General features: G+C 33.9%; 1 protein-coding gene across 1 annotated transcript in view; it reads right to left on the bottom strand.

Moving 5' to 3' along the window:
* Nucleotides 1-2,995: 2,995 nt before the first annotated feature.
* Nucleotides 2,996-11,580, bottom strand: part of LOC135153915 (uncharacterized) — a 30,831-nt gene continuing 22,246 nt past the window's right edge. The window contains exon 9 of the mRNA XM_064098779.1: nucleotides 2,996-11,579. The gene's annotated coding sequence lies outside the window, so the exon portion shown is untranslated. The remainder of the gene's footprint in view (nucleotide 11,580) is intronic.

Here is an 11,580-nt window from a genome sequence, read left to right as displayed (position 1 = left end):
CTCGCGCTTCGCGCTCGCATCATTTCTGTAGCAAAAACCCATACTTTTCATGATTAAATAGGTGAATAGCATGTCCCGTTTTCAGTTCTAAACCTCAAAAGAACTCCCGCTTCGATATGCAATAACCTTTTGTTGGATAAATATATTGTTCTTTATTAAAAACGTCCATTAAATTACTGTCAATTTTTTCATATCGAAATATAAAAATTTTAGCTCGCGCTTCGCACTCGCATCTATTGTCTTTTTTTAGATACCCATCTTAATCATTGGTACCAAAAATGCTCAGAACATCAAGCTTTCGGGTCAGAATATAACGAAATTTCAGCTCGCTCTCGGCACTCGCATTATCTGTGTAGTGAGATACGTATCCTCCTCATGAGTTACTACAAATAGTCCTAAACAGGCACCTTTTGCCTGTTTTCAGGTCAGGTATGCTTAAAATTTTCAGCTCGCTTATCACGCTCCGCGCTCGCATTAATTTGTTGGTGAGATTATGTGTCTCTATCTCATGAGTCATATATGTATATATAAGCCATGTAAGCAGGTATGTGTGTGTGTGTGAGTTTATTTGTTTTGTGTGATCGAGCGCCTTTGGAAAGTTGATTCATGATTTTGCCCCCAATCTGAAAAATGGATCGACGCCCCTGATAAGGGGCGTCGCCCCTCCCCGCTTATGTATTTTCAAAATAATCCCGACGGTGGTCAATAGTTTGCCAGGAGAGTTGATTTATCAGTGCATTCCCGCTCGCAAGTTGATAGTCAGATATTCCAGATACCGATATCTAGCAGCTCTTTTTTGCAATCTACTTCGGGAAAATTTGTCGGCTGCTGCACAGTTGCCCCAAACAGAGATTGCCATAATAGTACAAGGCTGAATTAAAGGGATTGTCCGGGCTGAAAATATTTATATCTAAATAAATAGAGTAAAATTCACAAAGCCAAATGCTGAAAATCAAAATCGGACAACAAATAACGAAGTTATTGAATTTTAAAGTTTATAAATATTTTGTGAAAACAGTTATATGCACATAATCATGAATATTTATTAGAAGGGCTGGTGATGTCATATCCCCACTTTCCCTTTTCTTATGTTATTACATGAAATCATAATTGATTCATTTTTCATACATGTGTTAATGATGTGTCTCCATTATGATGAAATAAGTTGGTGCAATAAATAACTAATGCACTTAATCAGTTGTCAATGCAATTGTTTTAGTTAATTGGTAGAAAAAATTTGAATAAACCTAATTTAATATAATAAAATACAAAAGAACAAGTAGGGATATGACATTTTCAGTCCACCTAATGAATATTTATGAAGACTTGCCTAGAACTGTTTCACCGGAATATTGCAAATCTTTAAAAATCAATAACTTCGCTATTTGTTATCCGATTTTGATCAATTTTCAGCATTTTGCTTTGTACATTATACATATTATATTTATTGAGATATAAATATATCCAGCCTTCCAGCCTGGACCATCCCTTAAAGCATTTACACAGGACACTAGCGTACCTGGGGGGGGGGGGCAGACTGCTCCCCTGACGAGTCACAACTCATGCAGGGGACGTATTCCTGCCCCCCCCTGACGAGTCACAACCAGTGGCTTACCTAGGATTTTCCACAGGGTGGGGGCAAAACCGTCCGCCAAAAAATTGGACAAGCAAAAAAAAAAAAAAAAAAAAAAAAAAAAGAGCTTCAAGCTCGTCAGGGGGGGGGGGGGCAATAAAGGTCTTTAAGCTCGTCAGGGGGGCAAAAAGGTCTTTCAAGCTCGTCAGGGGGGGACAGGGATACGTCCTTTGCATGGGTTGTGGCTCGTCAGGGGGGCAGACTGCCCCCTCTGCCCCCCCCCCCCGTAGGTACGCTAGTGGTCACATCTGATCCAGGGGACGTGCCCCCCCCTTTTAGAAGCCAAATTAATAATTTGTAATGTTAAAATGCAATGAAAACAGACGTGTGCCCCCTCTTTAGAACCTGAAGATTTTTTTTTTTTTTTGCTTGTCCATTTTTTTTCTGGTAAGAATTAAATCCTTGATTTTTGGTTGAAGACCCTTTTTTGTTTGTTTTTTGCTTGTCAATTTTTTTCGCGGACGAAATTTGTCCCCCTTTTGGAAAATCCTAGGTACGCCAGTGACACAGGATATTTAGTACTTACTCAACTTAATAATCATTCAACTCAGTGCCTAAAGAGTAGACTTTATATAGGCAATCGATACATTCCACTTCAGGTATTCATCTATTACAATGCCTGAATACCTTATAGACTTTGCCTGTTCAATCAAGTCATTATTTATGAATATAAAATGTATCGGATGATCTTGATTTAAGTATAATAGTATTGTTTTGGTTTTGCTTGTTTATACAAGCAAATATATATATATATATTTATATATATATATATATATATATGTGTGTGTGTGTATATTGTTCTCTTCATCCATTTCTTTCACACAATACATATACATATATATATATATACCGTATATATTGATCGGCTGATCGAGTATCATTTTCTGAAGGCCTATTTATTCAAAGCTATTTGTTGGGGTGGACTTGGATTTTATGGGTTCATACGATAAAACTTCGACCATAAAACGATATAAATTTCATAGATCATCAAGGTTAATCGTCCTCGTCAGCTGATATAACAAATATAGCATTTGCTCCATTTATTTTCATAGATGCATGGGATGCAGGCGTACACTTATGCACGGATTTGTCTGTTTCAACGAGAATCTAAGAAGATTTATCTCTCATTATTATTTTTGACATGCATTTGTTTGGTATTGCGGAATTATTAAAAACCAATGTGTCGTCAATAAAAAGCTTGCTTGCATAGCTATGCTTGCATGGTTGACGGGATTCATGGACTCCATGCTGTATTCCACGGACAATAAACCACAGTATACCCGTGGACCTATTGGTATACCAAAGAAGCGTGATGACGTCACCGATTTATATACGGTACAGCGCTCGATGACTCCCGTGCATAATTATACTTTCACGGTCTGCGGTAAAAAAAAAAAGGATATATGATCAGTGGTGTTTCATCCCGGTTTACCTCCGTGGTTTCACATTCATGACATTGTATAGAACTGCAATATCAGACCTTCGCAAGCCGTTGAATCGTCAGCAATTAACAGGTAAGTCATAATGTCAAGTGTTCACAATATATTTAGGAGAAAGTCACTGTATTTTTTGTAGATTTGCGACGTGATATCGATTTACTAGAACATAAACATCACTGCATGACACGCATATACTACTACGTACTAGGTTGTATTTTCACGTGAATTTCGCAATATATTACGAAGTGTATATACGCCATTCGGCCTTCGGGATATAATTCATCTCACGCAGGATATACTCGTCATGTCGATGAATTAAGATGTTTGAATTGGAATGTAATCGTGAATATAAAGCATCATAGGCAGATAGGGGATATATAGGCAGCGTACTAATTATATAGGCACCGAAGACGTACAGAGAAAGTGTTATAAATCAATCATGTGACGTCAATGGCAATTCTATAAAACATATTATGTAGAAATATAAGTCATATTTTTTTTTTATTCCGGTACATAGAACTACACATGTACAGAGCCATATATTTCAATAGAAATTCTTGAAGACTATGGCCCGTACTCTAGCTGAACTCGGTTTTGAATTAAAACCTGGTTTAAAGTTGTGGTTTAACTATATGGAGCTAATTGGGGCACAAATCCCTAACAGTACACATCCAATTTATTGACTCATATGACACCCAAATTGTTTATAATTGTCTGGGAATGATAAATGAAGTATTTTAAAGTATTTTTCTCCATTATGAAAGCAAAATAGTAAACATAAAAAATATACATTAGAAACATAATTTTTGAATTGTTGGCTCCCCATAATTTTAGTACAGAGTTAGACCGTGACTTCAGAATACGGGCCTATGATTCTGTCATACACTATGCGAGCATACTTATGAGCGCCACACCATCAAGCGGGGGGGGGGGGGGGGGGGGGGAGGGTAACACACCGCCTGACGAGCAGATTCACGTGTCAGTAAAATAAATCTTGACACCTCACAAATCCCCAATCTAACTAAGAAAAAAAAATATGGCATGATCACATAATCATTACATGGCCGGAAAGACTAGTATTGTAATTATTTCTCCCAAATAATTTTATACATAATATTATGTCCAAGGAGATATCACCTCTTACTATCTCCTTGGTATGTCTTCATGCTTGGATAATCAGTAGGTACTCTTAGCAGTGATGTAAATTTTGATTTGCGCCAAGGTAACACATGAATGCAATAGGAATCCAGATGTCAATGTAATAATCCTGCAATAGGTGCATTAAAATCCGTTATAATACACCTATTTATTAACTAGCATTTATAGAAGTGTTTAATAAACACTAATTTAGTATCGATTCTCAAGTCAATTTCTGGAAAAAGAATTTTGCCAATAGAGGAGTTAGTATCTAAAAACGTTTATGCAAATTTTATGAAATGTATCCTTCGCAATACCTGATGTTTTCGAATGGTTAAAAAACAAATATAGTTTTTCTTATTAACAGATTGAACACATTTTTATGAGACCAAGACAATGTACTCTGAACAGTAGATTAAGAGAGTTTCAGTTTAAAATGTTGCACAGCATTGCTTAAACAAATCACCACTTGTTGGGAGGTAGAACATCACTTTTTATTTTTATTTTTTTCTCTCTTATCATTTCATACATCTTGTTGATATTTCATTTTGTAATTGCTGAAACGCATTAGTATTAATTTCCAGTATCTTTGAAGTTTGATGTATAATTTGTATAATTATACTTGTTATGGATTTATTGTATAATTTATAATCATGTTTCAAATAGTTTGTACAACTTGCTTATGGAATGTGAATGTGTATTTTGATTTGAGAGAATACAATAACACATCCTTTAAAAAAAATCATTTAAATGGGATTTGCAATATACTTGAATTACTAACTCATGTATATGACTATGACACCATTAATTGGCATCTGGGTTTTGGCGCAAATTGAACTTTACACCACAAACAGTAAATCTTTTCAAAATGAATGAATCTTTGTTCATTTTTCTTCAAATGTTCATCATATTCATTCCATAATATTTATTTCACATTTTTGCACTTAACATCCACTTGTATCACTTGTTCTCTCTTCTACACATTCTCTCCAATCACTCTATTTAATGACTATTGGCAATTCAATGTATGTTTGCAAGTCTCTAACAATAAAAGAAACAAATGGGAACAGCATTTCAATTAATACAACCATTTAATGGGAATAACAGATCAAATAAATATATCATACAAATCTATTACAATTATAAGGATTAGTTCATCCTGCTAATACTACAGGAGGATAAATTTATCTTAATTTCAAGGCTACATGAGGATAAATTTATCCTAATTTCAAGGCTACGCAAGGATAAATTTATCCTAATTTCAAGGCTTCAAGAGGATAAATTTATCTTAATTTCAAAGCTTCACGAGGATAAATTTATCCTAATTTCAAGGCTACATGAGGATAAATTAATCTTAATTTCAAGGATACACGAGGATAAATTTATCTTAATTTCAAGGCTTCATGAGGATAAATTCATCCTAATTTCAAGAATACACGAGGATAAATTTATCTTAATTTCAAAGCTACACGAGGATAAATTTATCCTAATTTCAAGGCTAAATGAGGATAAATTTATCTTAATTTCAGAGCTACATGAGGATAAATTTATCTTAATTTCAAAGCTTCACGAGGATAAATTTATCCTAATTTCAAGGCTACACGAGGATAAATTTATCTTAATTTCAAGGATACACGAGGATAAATTTATCTTAATTTCAAGGCTTCATAAGGATAAATTCATCCTAATTTCAAGAATACACGAGGATAAATTTATCCGAATTTCAAAGCTACATGAGGATAAATTTATCTTCGTTTCAAAGCTACATGAGGATAAATTTATCTTAATTCCAAAGCTTCACGAGGATAAATTTATCCTAATTTCAAGGCTACGCGAGGATAAATTTATCTTAATTTCAAAGTTACACAAGGATAAATTTATCTTAATTTCAAGGCTACATGAGGATAAATTTATCCTAATTTCAAGGCTACACGAGGATAAATTTATCCTAATTTCAAGGCTACACGAGGATAAATTTATCTTAATTTCAGTCTACATGAGGATAAATTTATCCTAACTTCAAGGCTACATGAGGATAAATTCATCTTAATTTCAAGGCTACATGAGGATAAATTTATCTTAATTTCAAAGCTACATGAGGATAAATTTATCTTAATTTCAAAGCTACACGAGGATAAATTTATCATAATTTGAAAGCTACACGGGATAAATTTATCTTAATTTCAAGACTACATGAAGATAAATTTATCCTAACTGCAAGGCTACATGAGGATAAATTTATCCTAATTTCAAAGCTACACGAGGATAAATTTATCTTAATTTCAAGGCTACACAAGGATAAATTTATCTTATTTTCAAAGCTACACGACGATAAATTTATCCTAATTTTATGGCTACACGAGGATAAATTTATCTTAATTTCAAGGCTACATGAGGATAAATTTATCTTAATTTCAAAGCTGCACGAGGATAAAATTATCCTAATTTCAAGGCTACACGAGGATAAATTTATCCTAATTTCAGGACTACATGAGGGTAAATTTATCAAAACTTCAAGGCTACATGAGGATAAATTTATCCTAATTTCAAGGCTACATGAGGATAAATTTATCTTAATTTCAAAGCTACATGAGGATAAATTTATCTTAATTTCAAAGCTACACGAGGATAAATTTATCCTAATTTCAAAGCTACATGAGGATAAATTTATCCTAATTTCAAGGCTACAAGAGGATAAATTTATCCTAATTTCAAGGCTACATGAGGATAAATTTATCCTAGTTTCAAAGCTACATGAGGATAAATTTATCTTAATTTCATGGCTACACGAGGATAAATTTATCTTAATTTCAAAGCTACATGAGGATAAATTTATCCTAATTTCATGGCTACACGAGGATAAATTTATCTTAATTTCAAGGCTTCATGAGGATAAATTTATCCTAATTTCAAGGCTACACGAGGATAAATTTATCCTAATTTCAAAGCTACACGAGGATAAATTTATCCTAATTTCAAGGCTACATGAGGATAAATTTATCCTAATTTCAAAGCTACACGAGGATAAATTTATCTTAATTTCAAGACTACATGAGGATAAATTTATCCTTACTTCAAGGCTACATGAGGATAAATTTATCCTAATTTCATGGCTACACGAGGATAAATTTATCTTAATTTCAAGGCTACACGAGGATAAATTTATCTTATTTTCAAAGCTACACGAGGATAAATTTATCCTAATTTCATGGCTACACGAGGATAAATTTATCTTAATTTTAAAGGCTACATGAGGATAAATTTATCTTAATTTCAAAGCTGCACGAGGATAAATTTATCCTAATTTCAAGGCTACACGAGGATAAATTTATCCTAATTTCAAGACTACATGAGGATAAATTTATCCTAATTTCAATGCTACATGAGGATAAATTTATCCTAATTTCAAGGCTACATGAGGATAAATTTATCTTAATTTCAAAGCTACATGAGGATAAATTTATCTTAATTTCAAAGCTACACGAGGATAAATTTATCCTCATTTCAAGGCTACAAGAGGATAAATTTATCCTAATTTCAAGGCTACATGAGGATAAATTTATCCTAATTTCAAAGCTACACGAGGATAAATTTATCTTAATTTCAAGGCTACACGAGGATAAATTTATCTTAATTTCAAAGCTACACGAGGATAAATTTATCCTAATTTCATGGCTACACGAGGATAAATTTATCTTAATTTCAAGGCTACATGAGGATAAATTTATCTTAATTTCAAAGCTACTTCTTCTTCTTCTTCTTCTTCTTTCCTTGGTTGGCAACCAGTCAGGATTGACTACACGAGGTTAAATTTATCCTAATTTCAAGGCTACACGAGGAAAAATTTATCTTAATTTTAAGACTACATGAGGATAAATTTATCCTAATTTCAAGGCTACATGAGGATAAATTTATCCTTATTTCAAGGCTACATGAGGATAAATTTATCTTAATTTCGAAGCTACACGAGGATAAATTTATCCTAATTTCAAGGCTTCAAGAGGATAAATTTATCCTAATTTCAAGGCTACATGAGGATAAATTTATCCTAGTTTCAAAGCTACATGAGGATAAATTTATCTTAATTTCATGGCTACACGAGGATAAATTTATCTTAATTTCAAGGCTTCATGAGGATAAATTTATCCTAATTTCAAGGCTACACGAGGATAAATTTATCTTAATTTCAAGACTACATGAGGATAAATTTATCCTAACTTCAAGGCTACATGAGGATAAATTTATCCTAATTTCAAGGCTACACGAGGATAAATTCATCTTAATTTAAAGGCTACACGATGATAAATTTGTCTTAATTTCAAGGCTTCATGAGGATAAATTTATCCTAATTTCAAAGCTACACGAGGATAAATTTATCCTCATTTCAAGGCTACAAGAGGATAAATTTATCCTAATTTCAAGGCTACATGAGGATAAATTTATCCTAATTTCAAAGCTACACGAGGATAAATTTATCTTAATTTCAAGGCTACACGAGGATAAATTTATCTTAATTTCAAAGCTACACCATTACATCAACTACATCAACAACAATGAAAAACAGAAGAAATAAACAAATATATATACTCGAGGTTAAGATTTCGATATTCATTCCCCCAACATGGTCTAAGTTCATTGACCCTAAATGACCTTTGACCCTGGTCATGTGACCTGAAACTCAGGCAGGATGCTCAGTAACAGTCAGACCGCAGGTCCCTATGCTAATGAGCAAAAAGGCCAGATTCATCCAAATCATCTCGTGGCTGAATCCTCCTCCTTGCAAAATCTCGTGATTCGTGAGATTTTCTTTCTCTAAGAATTTACCTGTTTTAACCTCAAGTTAAATGGAATATTATTGCACCATCAGGTAGAGTAAAAGTTACTCTTTCATATTGGTCATTTATTTTGTATACAATATTTTGTTAAATAAGTAAATTTCTGGCCTCAAAATGTGCCTCAAAACTGAATTTTCTTCCTCTGTTTTCTTTTGTAAATTGTGCAAAACTTTTTATTTTGAGCCTCAATGATATCTATATCACCATAAAGCTTAACTTCTGTACTTTCTCACAATGCCACTCTTGATATGCGGCACCTTTTAATCGGGTCAAGATCACACTTTCCCCACCAAGGTACAAGACGAGATTTCTGAAATTTTGTACTTGCAAGAAATCCAGAGTTCTGATTGGCTGGATAAGGTTCACAGAACAACAGGCGCGGGGTATTTGAGGAGATTACCACATGGGAAGTGTGATCTTCCCACGAACCCAGGCACTGGGACCGTTGGAATTTGCCATTGTGTGGTCTCTTTGACCAATCAGAGTGCAGTATTCTTGTTTTCAAACTGTGTTATGTACTTGGCAAATGAAAAGTGTGATCTTGACCCGATTAAACCAATTCTTATTTTGAAACCTATATCATTTCAAAGCATACATATTCAGCTTTATCATGATATAAAAATCATTTGGGCTCAAACAAAAATAAAGTGTGAAAATAGCAGCTTTTGTCAGGTGAAAATATTTATTTTGTAGCATATTTTAGATCAAAATTTTAACCTATATTACAAAATCTTTGAATAATTCAAACACATGACCTGAAAGAATGATTCTTCTTCTTTACAATGGTACCAAATTCATGAAATTTGATGCACAATTAGAGCAGTAATGACCGAATGAAAAGAGGTGTTTTGGTCCGCATCAAGCTCATTAAATATGCAAAACATCTCAAGTCATGAATATCACTTGGATGAAAGAAGCCACTTTCTTGGGACCTGCAGTCTGACTGGTAATACTTGATTTCCCTCATAAGTTTCATGAACTGGGTCTATACACTTTGTTAGTTATGATGACATTTCAACAAGTGGAACGCCTCTGGCAGTCTCGCCTGCATTACGCAATTCGATAAAGCAGCAGTGCTTCCTTTGAAAACAGCTAATGAATAATTATTCACAGAAGAAAACACTAATACGTATATACGAAAATAAAATACTATGTCCATTGACCCATAATGACATTTGACCATGATCATGTGACCTAAGACATGTGCAAAACAATCATTCATATTTGATTACCCTTCTGTCGATATTTCATGAGCTAGATCCATAAACTTCCTAAGTTATGATGCCAATTCAACACATACTCCCAACATGGCCAGAGTTCATTGACCTTTAAATGACCTTTGATCTTGGCCATGTTCCTAAAACGCAGACAGGGTATTCAGGGATACATTGCTGCTCTTATGTCAAAGTTCCATGAACTAGATCCATAGACTTTTAACCCTAAATAGACTGGGCTATTTCGACGCCTAAGAAGACTCAGGGGGGGGGGCTGATTCAGCCCCTCCTTATGATCTCGGCCGTCGATCGCGCGATCACGACGAAAATTGGCACGTCCCTTACCCATGGCATTATCTACAAAACTATAATATCAAATTTTGCGAAAAATCTCATTGCTCATTAATTATGTTAATTTATGCGTAAAATCATGAGTTTGCTCTAATTAATAAAATAATGCCCTTAAAATTCTAATTTTTGTTTCACAGACTCAAGATAGGCATCTGATCAAATTTATTTTTCAAAAATTTCAACATCACATTTATTTTCTTATGTATTTTATTGTTTTCTAAATTTCTTATGTATTTCTTTGTTTTTTTACTTTTTGTTTTTTATTGTTTTTTTCAATGGAAATTGTCGGGGACTTTATTTTGACCATCAGCAAGATAAAATTAATTGATTTTAAGCAGTAAAAGGAAAAATAATGATACAATATATGAATTTTGGCTAAAAACATTATTTGCATTGGATTTGCACACAAATTCACGTTTTTGAGTAATTTTGGGTCTGCATGCACTTACGAAATGTTGCGTAATTTCGGAACCGCGTACCCGGGGGTCACAATTTTGGTCTCAAAAGTTGCGCGAGACTTAAAAGTAAAATGTCGGTGAACGACGCGGTCAAAAAATTTTGAGCGGCGGATTTATCGCGAAAAATGTTGAGGGGGGGCTGAATCAATTCAGCCCCCCCGTATCCTTAGGATGATGACAATTCCTCCTATACCCCCAATATGGCCAAAGTTCGTTGACCCTAAGTGACCTTTGACCTTAGTCATGTGACCTGAAACTCACACATGATATTCAGGGATACATGGTTGCTCTTATGTCCAAGTTTCATGAACTAGATCCATAAAGTTTTAAAGTTATGATGATAATTCCTCAAATAACCCCAACATGGCCATAGTTTGACCCTAAGTGACCTTTGACCTTAATCATGTGACCTGAAACTCAAGCAGGATCTTTAGTGATACACTATTACCCTTATGTCCAAGTTTTATGAACTAGGTCCATATACTTTCAAAGTTATGACAACATTTCAAAAAC

The sequence above is a fragment of the Lytechinus pictus genome, chromosome 1 (genome assembly GCF_037042905.1).
Source record: "Lytechinus pictus isolate F3 Inbred chromosome 1, Lp3.0, whole genome shotgun sequence".
NCBI lineage: Eukaryota > Metazoa > Echinodermata > Echinoidea > Temnopleuroida > Toxopneustidae > Lytechinus > Lytechinus pictus.
The sequence above is the reverse complement of the archived record's forward strand: the minus strand, read 5'-3'. Positions and strand labels throughout refer to the sequence as shown.